Source organism: Cryptomeria japonica, chromosome 3 (genome assembly GCF_030272615.1).
Source record: "Cryptomeria japonica chromosome 3, Sugi_1.0, whole genome shotgun sequence".
Taxonomy (NCBI): Eukaryota; Viridiplantae; Streptophyta; class Pinopsida; order Cupressales; family Cupressaceae; genus Cryptomeria; species Cryptomeria japonica.
Window position 1 is genome coordinate 208,207,294 of NC_081407.1, and position 15,821 is coordinate 208,223,114.

The window sequence follows — 15,821 nt, forward strand, 5'->3', positions numbered from 1 at the left end:
ACCATAAAAAGAATGAACTCTTTTTAGATAAGGACTAGCTAAAGTCACATAAATGATTGTTCATAGTAAAGACTATAATCACATTTATGAGCTTCTCATACTACAAGGAAGGAGATTCTAAGAATGGAGCTTGTACAACAAGTTTTTGAGCAAAAGCAGATGCCTCTAGGGAGTCATCCAGGCCATCTTCTAAGATATCAAAATCCTACTCTAATAAGACACTACCAAATGCATTAAAATGCTAAACAAAAATATATAACATGAGACATTCAAATCACACTCACCAAAATATAGAAGAGGGGATTCAATACTCTCAAGATGATGAGGTCTCAAGGAGAAAATGACTCTCAACTACTTCAATTGAACATGACTCGAGTGAAGTGGAAATGAAATGCTAAAATTGGAACTTCAAACAATTTTAAACTATGAATGTAAACTAGAAATGCTAAATAACTTGATATGCCAAAAATGTTTGGATTATAAAAAAAAATTGCACAAAGTATATAGATTATGATATTAGATAGGCAAAGCCTCGACCTCATATTCTAATGCATTGTGGGGATGCCTATGTGGCCACATTGTCATCCATCTAGATAGAGCCTAAAAACTACTAGAATAAGGTTTTATATGGCTTTTCCTTATTCAAACCCCTACTTTGGTGTTTCCACCTCCACAAATAGCCAAATATGATCATAATAGACACAAATACATAAAAAAAAATAGAAGTGTAATAGAAATAAACATTGCCATGGAGGAGAACCTCTATCACATAAACAATAGACAACAAACAAGATTATAAAGTAATAGATGAGATCATAAGACAATAGAAATAGAGTGTTACCAGTAGTTGTGGATCCCCTCTTGAGACAATAGACATGATAGAAAACTTTGAGAGGATTCTTAGTCATTATGAGAGTCCAAGATCTGCGAATAATTGGACAAAGCTTCACTATGAGAGAATAATGATGAAAACAAGATGATAAATGTTGCTTGAGAGAATTGTCAGAATGACCAAATGAGAAAGATTGAGAGTTTTGTAGCTTGGACTGGGTGGGAGTAGCCATTACAAGCACATAAAGAAAGCTATGAAAGATATGCTTGTTTGGATCTCAAAATTTATTGGGGCGTCTATTGGGATAAGGTGATATACACTTTACATAGTGTTTATAATGTATTAATTTATCATTATGTGTGTTGCACCTAGGGGAACTTAGATGGACTTGCATCACTAGTAGTTAACATTCTTGGGGCTATGTTATGTGTTGTATTGTATCGTAGAAAATTATATTTAATATGGGTGTCACATTGAGATATTATATTATATTTATTTAATACTGGGGAAAGATATTCAATAAATTGAAAACTTAATACCCAATATTTCAAGAGATCAATGGTATTGTGTTCACATGGGTTTACTTTACCACTTGGTTGTATTTGTGTGAGCTTCATTCTATAAAAGAAAGCACATGTTAGTGGTTTAAGTTGGTTGGTTGAGTGAGTTGTCATTATTGAGTCTTTCAAAGGAGTTCATATATGAAGCATTACATGGGATGTGTAGATTTATGCTTGGACACATGGAGAAGGCATTAGAGGGCTTGATTTAGGAGTATTCATTGTAACTCTGTAAGTGCTTTGCATTTCTTTATGGTTGAATAATACATAGAGTATGGATACTTTAGGAGACTAAATTTTTTTTCTTGTATGAGGGTTTTCTCAAGGTATATCTTGTGTTATTTTGTGGATTTTCTATTTGATCTTTGCATAATAGTGATTTTGTAAGGTTGTATGCATGCTTTTCTCTCTTGAATTATGTAGGAAATAGATTAAATGTAACTAGGTATGAAGCACTATTTCCTAACAACATCTATGTGTCACACAAACATTTACACATCATGCTCCAATCTAAATGATTTCTCTTGAAATTCAAAGCATAGGCTGCTAATGCTTTTTCTTTGCCATCCATGAGGCTAAAATCATGAAATCCCAATCATAATTTTGTCATAAATGCACCAGGTATAATGCGAGAGTGTGAAATTGGTATAGGGTGCAATTTGCAACACCAAACTAGTGATAGAATTTATGGTCAAAGTGTACACCTAGATACTAATAGAAGTATATCTATTTAAATACCTTTCCTTTTAATTAAATCTTATAAATATTAACCTCTGGGAGCACCCTCTAATATCCAACTAATCCCAAAGTGAATGGGAGATAATTCACTCTTATCAATTGGCCTATCATACTCACTCATCATTCATGAAATAATCAATCCACCTCCAAGATGGTATTTCCCTAGCCTTGGCAAGTGACATATTCCTCTACAAGTGTGAGTAAAAATTTTAGGATCTAACAAAACCATCTTTTTGCTTTGTCATCTCTCTTAGCATGTATATTAGAGGTTGTTGGCAATATGGAGGAATTGATTATGTGTTGCATTGATGTTTTGACATTGATGTCAACACTAGCTATTTTGGTTGGTTACCAGCAGACAGGTTTTGGTTACCGGTAGAAGATCTTGTGTTACCGGTAAAGGTTTAAGGTTTTACCGGCAAAGATTTTACTGAGAATCTTTGACAAAATGCATAAGTGGTGTTGGTATGGCTTCTAGATGGAATTCGGGATGCAAAAGGTGATCCTTGATCATAGCTCGACTAATTGGAGACATCACTTTAGTGTGGTGGACCCAGATTAGGTCCGGTACCTATCTAGGTTATGGACCGGTATCATGTTAATGTGTTCTCTACACATTACCAGGATGATTTATGGATTAGTTAATGTTGTTTTGGTCTAAAACCGACATGACATATCATTGTAATATGGATGTATGTAATGATCTTATTGTAATATCTTTTTAGGTGACCAACCTAATTGGTTTAGGCCTTAGGGTTTGCATAAATTGATGTAAGATCTCATTGTAGATCATGGTATGGGAAGGAAATATATGTTTGTGGCCATGGAATGAAATATCATATGCGAAGGAGACTTGGTTGATCATAGGTGATCGAATTGGGTTTAAGTAAGAGGTCAAAGGCCTCCGGTATTGAGCTTAACTGAGACTGTAATCAGGCATGGTAGATGCTATCTCTGGTAGTTCATTCTTTTGGATTGTTGTCCAATTATCTTGAGTTGGTTATAACCTCTTTGTAGTCAGTGAGACTCCTTTGTAATGAGCAGTACGCTCTAGGCAGTGTGCCTTCCTACATGTTCAGGCCCCTTATTGTATCACATACTTTCTGCAGAAGTATCATCTGACTGTGGGTAGGCTTTCCATCGTGGTTTTTCCCTTTACCAGGTTTTCCATGTACAAATCATGGTGTTATGTGGTATGGTTGCATTGTGTTAATTCTTTGTTTCATTCTTAAGTTTTATTGCTTACCGATATTTGTTTCTGCTATTCCGGTATTCAATGTTTATATGCTCCGGTTAAAGGTTATAAAGTGGTTTGATTAATATAATCTATTGACAACTGATTCACCCCCCCCCCCCCTTCTCAGTTGTCCATCGGTTATCCTAATAGAGGTATGTGATAACAATTTGATATCATATTTTACAAGTATATAGGTGGTACTCAAATGCTATCAAAGTGCTAAGTGAAGTGTGTTGATATTGTATCATGTTAATTGAAGATTAATACATACTTGTGCTCTAGCTTGGGTGAATTTTTTTTCCCAAAGGGTTTCTCCATGTAAATCCTATGTTGATAGGGTTTGTTGTTTTTTTATTATTGATTTATGCATATTTACATAATATTTTATGGTAATCTCATATTAATAAATTAATTTTAGATTTGCATACTTTTTTAAGAAGTAGTTTCACTTTGATTGTCAACAAGAACTACTCATTCCATGATCTAATCACATTGACTGTGTGAATATGAATGTCTAGATTGGGAATTAGGATGATCAGTTAGTACTTTAGTATTAGTCACATGTGTAAGGTTCTATGTGGGGACATTATTGTCAGATTGAGGTTCAAGATCTCCATATAACATCCTAATTATGGTTATAACAATGGAAGCACACTCAATGCATTAAATGTGATGTAGGATGTCCTCAAGAAAATTGATACATTATTTTATATATCATGTCATTATAGTTTGAACAATCATATTTATAGGTTCAAGATAATTTGTCTTGAGAATGAATCCAAGGAGATACAGTAGTAGATTTTACCCTAGGTAACTATTTTGTATCATTTCTTTCTAGGATGAATATTTCCCTTGATCCTATATGACAATAGTAAATACAAATATATATGCTTGAAAAGATGTTTGAAACCATGAAAATGAAAATTTAAGTTAGTTTATTAAGTTAAGATCCCCCTGTTAACCTTATGGCCGGCCTAATTTTTCTCATGAGTGTTGCCATCAATGCCAAAGGGGGAGATTGTTGGCATTATACGCTTAGATGAGAATAGTTGATGTTGTCATTGATGGCAACCAACTGGTAATATGGTTCACAACTTACACCGACAACAAACATCATCTACCGGCACCGACAGGCACAACAAGATTATTCTCACCAGCACCCAGTCTACACCAACAGAAGATCTTACCAACACCCCAACCGACATGGAAATTATATTGTTTTGTATTGTAATTATATTGTATGGCCGACATGATGTATTGTAAAGACTCATATATGTATGAGATCTTATAGGTCATTTTGTAAGTGACATAAGTATGTGAGAAAGTGATAGGTATACGAAATATGTATAGGCAATTAATGCAAGTGGATTATGAGAGTGAATATTTGTATATGCATTTTGATTTAATAATTTTGATGAGCGAATAAGAGTAGAGCAGAGCGAAGAAAGGTTTATGGCAGAGGTATTTGACAGAGCTTAAACCGGCACTGAATCAAGCATTGTAGATGCTATTTTGAGCAGTACATTGTCATTGGATTTAATCATCCAATTTTGTAGTCAGTGACTCCTTTTTGTGATTGAACAGTGAGCTCTAGGCTATTGGCCTTCCTGCATGTGTTGGCCCCTATTGTATCAGTAATATTTATTCATATTGGCTAGTGAGTAAATATTGTGGGTCACAAATCCCACCGAGGTTTTTCCCCTACCGGGTTTCCTCGCCAAAAGATCTTGTGTTATGGTGTGCATTGATGTTGGCTCTCTTATTTCTCTTTATCGTTGTATTGCTTGTTTACTAGTACATTAATTTGGGTTGTAAAGTTGCAAACAAGTTTAAATATTTCATATACTGGTTAGACATTGATTCACCCCCCCTCCTCTCAGTGTCTTTGGGACTGATCAAGTATCTAACACCCCCAAAAATTATTTGCATAAGACCCTTAAATAAGTAGAAAATTGGGAACTTTATTAATAATGCATCAACAAATTTGTTTATGTTTTAATAAGTTTTCACAACTTTTAAAAATGATAAATTGCTAAAGTATAGTATGGTACATAACAAGAAGAAATAAAATCCACACACATGAGGTATGCAAAACATATGTAATTTGTAAAAATGAGAACCTAAAAATAGTTTCTATGCTCAAGATTGTTTTGAAAGCTCTACCTTGCATCATAATGTTAAGAAATAAAATTGTATTAATTGTGCTATAAAATTAAAAAAAATACAATGTATAGGGATTTAAAGGTCATTTTTGGTCCAAAAAAATGTTGAAGTGGACCTAACTAGAGCAAGTGAATTACAATGACATTAAGTTATAAAAAGAATACTCAATTGACTTCTCGAATCAAAAGTTATGACCTCCAAAAGTTGGGCATACTACATGAGAAGTTTAACAACATCTATGGCACATAAGAGAGTTGTAAGAGAGAGTTACATTTATTGACCAAATTTTGATACATTTCATGACAACTTTACAAAACATCTTTGTACAACTCAAAATCTAAAAATGACCTGACTTGAAACCAATTATAAAAAAATGACAAAATAGCCCATCACTTATTTGTTTATACCCTACACATAGCTCCACCTTTAACTAAACACATGTATAATGATCGTACTACATATGGTTAGCAAAAAACTCTTACCATAATATGCAATTCTTATAAGCTACCTCCAAACCCTATTAATAGGGGAGATGTCCCTATAATGGAGCACTCTAACTTCACGACTTCCAAACTTATGTGGGTATTTCAAATTACTCTCAATTTTTTACATAGATTTACTTGTCAAGCCCTCTACTTATATAATTTGCTTTTGAGTCCACATGGTCAAATATGATGCTACATCATCATGCATTTTTGTTGAGGTGTCCAAAATGGTCCCCAAGAAAGAAAGATCAATAGTTGTGTACTAAGTCATGTTTAGTGGTGCGTTGATATGATATCACATAATTGATTGCTTTTTCAAATTTAAGATTTTTTTTGAATAAGTATTTTAACATAACTCTTTAATGCTCCACTAAAGACTCATTTTGCTACTATCCAACTCCACCATGAAACCTCTCCCTATTAGGGGAAGATCACCAATAGTGGATTTCTTTTTGTCAACCTGACCCCACCCAAAAAAAATAAAAAAAATAAAAAAATAAAAAAATATTTTAGTCATTACATAAATTTTGATTAAACCAATAAATATTATCTTATACACCAATACATGTTCACTAGATAATGTGTAGTTGATCGAAAAAATTGAAAAAAAAAAACCACTATCGGTACATTTATTATTCTCATACAATGCAAGTTGCACAAAATAAGTAACTTTTACATTTATTAAAAAATAAATTTAAAAAATTATGTTTACAATTACCACTCAAAACAAATGGCTTAACAGTCAAAATAAATTGAATTTACATTTACATGTGCACAACTATTGGTGCATAGTATGACATATTTAAAATGCATATAAGCTTTTTAGGCCTATAAACTACACTTTCTCTCAGACTTGCTTTCACCTCATCATGTATTTTCTCCATCTACTTTTGGTACCTGCATTTGCAATGACTAGTGTAAGGCTCCCTAATAAACAAAAAAAAAAAACATAAAATAAAATATAAAACTGAATTCATTGAAGCTATCATAGAAATTAGACATAAAATAGAATATAAAACTCAATTCATGAAGCCATCGTAGAAATCATACATTAATTGTAGATGCAAATATGAAATGACAGATTGTTTTTTCATATGTATTCAAATTTGAAAATCAACTAGGTCATAAATTAATGAATAAGAGGGAATTTCCAAGGTTGTTTTTATTATAAATTCTTCTCTGTTTTCACTTAATATCCTCTGCAATATTCAAAGCTCAAAAAGGTACCCTTCTTTCCTATTTTCACTGAATATCCTTTGCAATATTCAGAGCTTAGAAAGGCACCCTCTTCACATTCTTAGTTATTCAGGTTCGTACCTAGATGTTAATTCATGTTTTCATAAATTGATATATTGTTTCCAATCAATTTACTATTATTATTCTTAGGGTCCAAATATATTAACAATGACATCATTCATTTTTTAATCACACGTGAGTTGCATTTGTATCACTTGCATCTTATCAGTCATGTAAAGCAGCAACAAAATCCATTTTTTAATCACATCATAGTTAAATCTTTAGCTCTTGCATTTTTTGCTTTTATTTTGTCCTTGTTTTATAATAATGAAATTTAATGGGTGTATACACACATATATACATGTGTATATATACACATGTATATATAACAGTTTGATCGATCTACTACGACCCACCCCTAGATGTAGTATATCTCCTACTATAATCACCACCCAATAATTAAGTGTGGGGCTATGCAGGGTGGTTATTCTAGCCCCCAATTTTATGCTAAAGGGCGAGACTAGTAGGAGTCTTGCCTTACAATTCTATGGGGACCGTATTAATTAACTAATTAATTCTTATAGCAAGTTTATGCCATTCACTTACTCTATCAGGTTAATCAATCCAGGGAGGCCCCTAAAATTCCATGGCTAGTTCTAGAAACTATAATTGCAAGCTGAGGAATGAACACTAGTCAAGGATGAATTGATTCGAGCAAGAGGTAGATTAGTTGAAGTGGTGGTAGGCATCCCCATAGAATTTTAGGGCCACCCACCAACATTAGTCCCACTACAAGGGGTGGGTGGGAGGAGATAGTTGCATGGGGGGTGTTAGGGCTTGCTTCAAAAATAGGGTTTAGATTTATTTATTTTTGCCTTTGAAAAAATTAAAAAAACCTAAACCTGACTCCATTTTATTTTTTATTGTTGACTTGCAATACCCGGTTACCACTCCTTTAAGTCAAGACAATCTATTTTCATCGTTTAGCAACCAACCCCATGCATTAGAAAAAAATTCATTCTGAGTCAGTTTTATTTTTCCCTAAGTCCTTAGTTCTATGTTTTTAAGTTTTAAGCCTCGTGGCCCCATGATTCCTAGCACGTCCCCTTCATTTTAATAACCCATAAGTTTTCGCATGCATTTTTTAGCCCTTAAGTTGTGGGCACGATCCAGTGCTAGGTGTGCATGTCGCTAGGACTAGGTTAGTCGTTGAACCTTCTAAAGAGTTCTAGCAGTCCAACAAAGCTAACCGAGTGTGTGTGTGTGTGTGTGTGTGTGTGTGTGTGTGTGTGTGTGTGTGTGTGTGTGTGTGTGTGTGTGTGTGTGTGTGTGTGTGTGTGTGTGTCACAAACATATATAGATTTCATTTTACTGTCAAATGATGATCTGTATGGCATGGAGGGTTTCATTCAAATGATATTTTTCATTTTATACATAATGCATATACATACATACATACATAAATACATACATACATAATAATGCATAATAATGCATACATACATACATACATACATAATGAATATGCATATATACAAACATAATTTGATGTTCAATATTGGATTCTCACTCCTTCGTACATGCAATTTACTTAATTTTTTCATCATTTATGTCTATGGCACTAAGGGTTTCATTTCAATGATCTCTCTCACTTTATAATGCATAAATCATTACACAAAATGCAAAAAGGATAGATTAATGTTTGATTTTATTTTAAACCCCTCATTTTTAATCATGAAATTTAATGGGATTGTTGTTATGGCATCGAGGATTTCATTTCAATTATCTCTCTCAATTTATAATTCAAAAATCATTACACAAAATGTGAAAAAAGATAGATTGTTGTCTACTTTTATTCAAAACCCTTAAGTTTTAATCATAAAATTTAATGGGAATACTATTATTGTCTCAAAATATTTAGCATGTACCCCATTAATAAATATATAGAGTTATTGTCATAGCACATTATAAATAGACAAGTACTAGTATGGGAGTAGTACCTCCCTTCATTAATCAAAATAAAGAAAACATTACATCAATTGCCATGGTTTAGGGACAAGGAAATTTTTGTACCAAAATCCTAGATACATTGCATATCCTTTTCAGAAAAGAGGTCAGGATTGGATACATGAAACACATTAATTGGGCCAAAATCATCCTTCATCACACAATGCTTAAAAATTGACCAAGATTTTTGCATCTTCTCTTCCTTACCCTCCCTATTCAAATCAAATATTTGTTTGAGATATCCAAAAATTACACTTGTCTAGATATCATCCGAAGTTTTAAAAATAGAAGGCTAATTATCTTTAACAACCAACTTCCTCCCAACCTTTCTTGCCACATCCAGGGAGCCAAGTGTCTGGGCTAGTGGAGTGAAAAATGTCTATACATCTCTCCATCATACACATGATTACCAAAGACATAACACCTTTGTAACACCATTAAAATTGCTTGCCTAACCTTATTATCCTCATAATTGAAGAGCCTTTTGCATTGATCTTTAGTGCTTTTAGCACACTTGCATTCTACACCAAATATAGTTGTCATGGTTGCCCTTTGAAGTTATAGTTGCTACCTATAGAAACAGTCAATTGTCACAATGTTAAACAACAAATTGTCTATCTATATTCTAATGTTGTTGTGGACTATTTTTAGGCCTCAATGAGACCTGTCATATGTATGCATATGTCTAACTTCCATTGTTGTTGTCTAGAATATATATGTCTACATATGTATGCATGTGTGTGTGTGTGTGTGTGTGTGTGAGTGATAAATTTAGTAAAGAAGATGACAAACATATGCCCCAAATTCACCAAAAAGAGATGTTTTTAGGGCTTAGTTAATATTTGAAATGCATACCAACTAGACTATGTACATGGCCGATGGTGGAAAATAAAGGGTGGTCACAAAATTAAATGGCCACACACTCCTAACATTAAATTGAAAAATGTGAGTGGGCCCATATGGATAAACACTTAGAATTAGGTGTTATTTAATTTTGTAATTGGTTATTTTTTGAATTCTTATTGTTGTTTCCATACATATATCACTACATGTTACATTGTAGTCTTAAGCCTTAATAGATTACAAAAAAAATCATGACACATTGTATGGGTGCAAGTTAAGTGAAATCTTGGCATGAGGTAAAAAGAAAAAAGAGTTCAAGAGGAAAGCAGATATTAGAGTCACTCATGGGGTGCACTTCACTGAGGAAGTGAGGAGAGATCCTATTGTTGAACAACAACCTATTGTTGAATAAGAGCCTATTATTTGTGCAGAGCCTATTGTTAAAACTATTGTTCAACCTATTCATGAATCATGCAATGTGTAGATGCCCTCACAGATGCCCCTTAAAAAGTGGTTAGTAGATGACATGAAAAGAGCAGTTGTCAGTGTAGAAGACAACAACATGTTAGTCATAGTTGCATCAATCAAGTATGGTATCCCCAAAATGACTTTGAGGTCATGGGTGATGAGAATTACAAGCACAAAGAGGAGGAGACCATGTACCATCTTATCAATAAAGGAGGAGGGTGAAGTCTTCCAATGGTGCAAGGACATGGGCATGGACTGCAGGTCAGCCAACTTCAATCTATCATTACCCAAGTAACTGGAAATAGGGCCAACCCATTCACAAATGGGATGTCGGGAGATCATGGTGGGCAGATTTTCAACAGAGGCACCCTGATTTGACAATTAGAATAGTCGAAGGAGTGGACACCAATAGAGAAATCATGCTACAACCTTCAATTGTCGCATCATTCTGTGACAACCTAGAGACTATTTACAACTTGCACCAATATGGTCCAAGGAGAATTTGGAACTGCAATGAGACTGGGGTGCAAGTTGGTAGAAACTATGGCATGAGAGTGATTGCCAAATTGGGACAAAGATGTGTATCACACCTCATTTCAAAAAGTAGAGAGTGGATAACAATTTTGGTTTGTGTTAGTGCAGTTGGGGCAAGTGTTTTTGGATTTTATTTGTTCAAATCTAAGAGGCACGTGCAAAACTACATTTTAAATTATGAGCCAGGGGCATGAACATTTTATAGATTCAATCTTTGGTGGGGTATCACCCACTAATAGGGCCCTTCTTATCTTTGACGGTCATGGCAGCCACATGGCCTTCAAGACAATTGAAGAGATAAGGCATTTAGGAATTGACTTGCTAACACTGTCTACTCATACTAGCCACAAGCTACAACCACTCGATATGAGTGTTTTCTCACCTTTCAAGAATTACTTCAAACAAAAAAAGACCATATGGATGGCAAACAACTCACACATTGAAATAAAATGGGAAGAGTTAGCAACTCTTACAAGCAAAGAATTCAACCAACCTTTGACACCATGTAACATTGTAAGTGGCTTCCATAGGAATAGAATTTGACCACTAAATTGGTCTACTCTTGAAAGAGATATGAGGCCAAGTGAGGCCTTTGATGTTTAAGAGGATGTTCAAACCGATAGAATAGAGGTTGATGTACTTACAATGGTGGATCAACTAGAGCACATTACAGTAGAGGCTTGGTTGTTGTTGTTTGGTTACAATGAGGATGAGATTGATGTATTTGTTCAAAATTACAATGCTTCCAATGAGGGCACATAACCTACACTTGAAGGTGTCAATTTTCCACCAAACTAGCCAGCTAGACATCATTGTTGTGCAAGCAACATGTAATGAGGGTATGAAGACTATATAAGATGGTCTTAGCTTGCCAACACAAGATATCCAACTAGAATATCTTGAGGAAGCAACCACAAATATTGGACTGCAAACATATTATATGACTGATGAAGTCTCCTTTTTCATGCCAACCCCAACACAAGTTGATCTTGCCGAGGTAATCCATTACTTCACAAATGGAGCAGACTAGGACCAGTAGATTGGTGGTGATTGTGAAGATGAAAACACGAACAATATTAGTGATCAAGAAGTTGACTTTATGTCATGAACCCAAGAGGATGGGTAGCAATTGATAAGATCAACCACCCAATTCTTGAGACTTCTAGTGTAGCAGGCGAATCAAACATCTCGGGGAGGTCATACATGAGTGCTTCGCCTTAGTAGGTAGTCCCAAACATTGAAATTCAATGACTACATTGAAATACTCAATGAGAAAGAGGTGCAAAGGAAGATAAATTAAGAAGTGCAAGAGCATAAAAAGTAGCAAATAAGGCAAAGAAAGGTAGAACATGAAGCAAATTAGTTAAAAAGGGAAGAAATCGGGCTAGAGAAGCAAGCAAGAAAAGTGCAAGAAGATAGGGAGAGGTTGATTGGAAACAAGGAGAAGACAAGGAGACAACACTAGGCTAAGGTTGATCAAGAACGAAAGGTAATTGAAAAGAAAGTAAAACAAGCGAAGAAAAATAGACATATGTGTACAACAAAGGATCCTCTACTCCCCCAACACCCCATTCTGATTGATATGGTTAACCTCTTATCCTCGACCTTTGTAGCTATCAATAATATGCAAGTTGGGACTATCCCTGGCTACTCAAACCACTTGCAACTAAATTCAGAGGCAAACCGAGCACTGCTTGCTTGTATAGAAAGTTTCATTCAAGCCCCTCCTAATGAACAAACTGTACCTATAACTAGACCAGAGAGTGATGCCCATGGGTACATGACACCTCCTCCTTTTCCTATGGACAATTGATTAAGTCTGTTGAATTTTACATTTTGATCGATGTTGCGACATATTTTGGGCATTTGTTGTGCAAAAAAAGATCATATACTACCACTGCATACATGTTGATTTTGTGCAATCTATTGATGCAGGTAGAGTTAGGATATAACTCTTATATGATTAAAAATTATCATAATGTCAATGTAATATTTCAAACCTCACATTTGTAATGTGAAATGTTGATTTTGTGCTTTCTATCATGATTATAAAATGTCACGATGTTGTTGTTATTATATATTGAACTTATATATTATGATTTATATATTAAACCTATTATAGTCATATGTGTTTATTGTTTATGTTTCAGTCATATATGTTTATTGTTTTATCCGTTTATTGTCTATGTTTCAATGATATATGTTTATTGTTTTCTCAGTTTATTGTTTATGTTTAAGTCATATATGTTTGTGTACCTATGCATACATATATGCAAATCATACATATATGTGTGTGTACATATGCATACATATATGAAAACATGTACATACAATTATGAATACGTATGCATACCAATTATACATTTGAGTAAAGAAGAGATATATGATTTAGTTGAGAAGAGAACAAACATACACATGTATGCATACAAATGTATATATATGCGTACATTTATATTATTGAGTAAAGAAGAGAACATTTATACATTTGGATAAATAAAAGAACAAGCATAAATACATTCCAGCAAAGAAGAGAAAAAACAGTCACATGAATGCATATGTATACATATGTATGCATATAATATGCATAAATATGAATACATGTGCATGCAATTATACATTTGAGTAAAGAAGAAATATACATTTTAGTAAAGAGGAGAACAAACATACACATGTATACATATGTATGCACACACACACACACACACACACTCACACACACACACACACACACACACATATATGTATATGTATATGTGTATGTGTATTTGTATATGTATATGTATATGTGTGTATGCATACATATGTATACATGTGTATGTTTGTTCTCTTCTTTACTCAAATGTATATTTCTTCTTTACATATACATATACACATACACATACACATATACATATACATATACATATATGCAATATGTATATATACATATACATATACATATACATATATGCAATATGCATATATACATATACATATACATATACACATACACATACACATATACATATACATATACATATATGCAATATGTATATATACATATACATATACATATACACATACACATACACATATACATATACATATATGCAATATGTATATATACATATACATATACATATATATATATATGCATATATGTATATGTGTATGTGTATGTGTATGTGTATGTGTATGTGTATATGTATATGTAAAGAAGAAATATACATATACATATACATATACATATACATATACATATACATATACATATATATATGCATATATGTATATGTATATGTATATGTATATGTATATGTATATGTGTGTGTGTGTGTGTGTGTGTGTGTGTGTGTGTGTGTGTGTGTGTGTGTGTGTGTGTGTGTGTGTATTACTTACACACACACACATATATATGTATGTATATGTATGTATGCATGCATATGCATATATATGGGTATACTATTGAGTAAAGAAGAGAACAAACATTAAGAACAAACATAAATACATTTCGGTAAAGAAGAGAACATAAATACATTTTAGTTAAGAAGAGAAATAACAATCACATGAATGTATGTTTATGCATACATATGAATGCATATGCATACAATTATATATTTGACTAAAGAAGAGATATACATTTTAGTAATGAAGAGAACAAACATACATATGTATGCATATGATATGCATACATTTGACTAAAGAAGAGAACACACATAAGTACATTCCAGTAAGGAAGAGAACAAACATAAATACATATGTACAAAACACACTATCTACTAGATCATTGCCAATGTAAAGTCATAAAGACTTTACCTATTGTAAATGCTTGTTGTCTTCTCTATATTTCAGAGAAGTCCTTAATGCCTGCCAAAACACATAGATGCATACATTTATCATACAAACATATTATAAGAACAATTTTATGAGCATTGAAATAAAATCACAAAATACAAAAATATTAAAGCCTATAGAGAAAAATCTCCCATAAAAATTAAGTGTGTTAATAAACACAATTACATGGAAGACTCAATCATCTACTTGGTTCAACTCTCAATGCTTTTGCATCCCTGCAAAAAAAATATAATAACTGGGGGTAGTAATAGTCTCATATGAAATCATCCTTACGATAATGCATGCCATTGGGTCTTTATATAATTCATACCTATCTATGCTGAGAAATTTATATCCATATCCACACACACACACACACACACACACACACACACACACACACTCTGAAAAACAATATATTGATTATAAATAGTATATTGATTTATGAAAACATGAAGATATTCTCATATGATAGTTGCATTCCTAAGCTCTGAATATTGCAGAGGATATTCAATGAAAACAAAGAAGAATTTGTAATGAAAATGACCATGGAAATTCTCATCATTAAATCATTCAAATGTGGAAAATGAATGCATTGAATTGTGGAAGTTGATTTTCAAATTTGAATATATGTGGAAAACAATTGGTCAATTCATACTTGCATCTACAATTTTGGTTTGGTTTCTACGATGACTTCAATGAATTCAATTTTATATTTTATTTTATGTTTATTTTGGAAGGCTTAGGACTGCAATGTAACATATGATGTATTATGACTATATGTATACATATATATGTACACACACATACACAGGTTTGTGTATGTATGTATGTATGTATATAACAAAAAGAATTAAAAAATATCCAATTATAATTTTAAATAACATCCAATTCTAAGTGTTTAT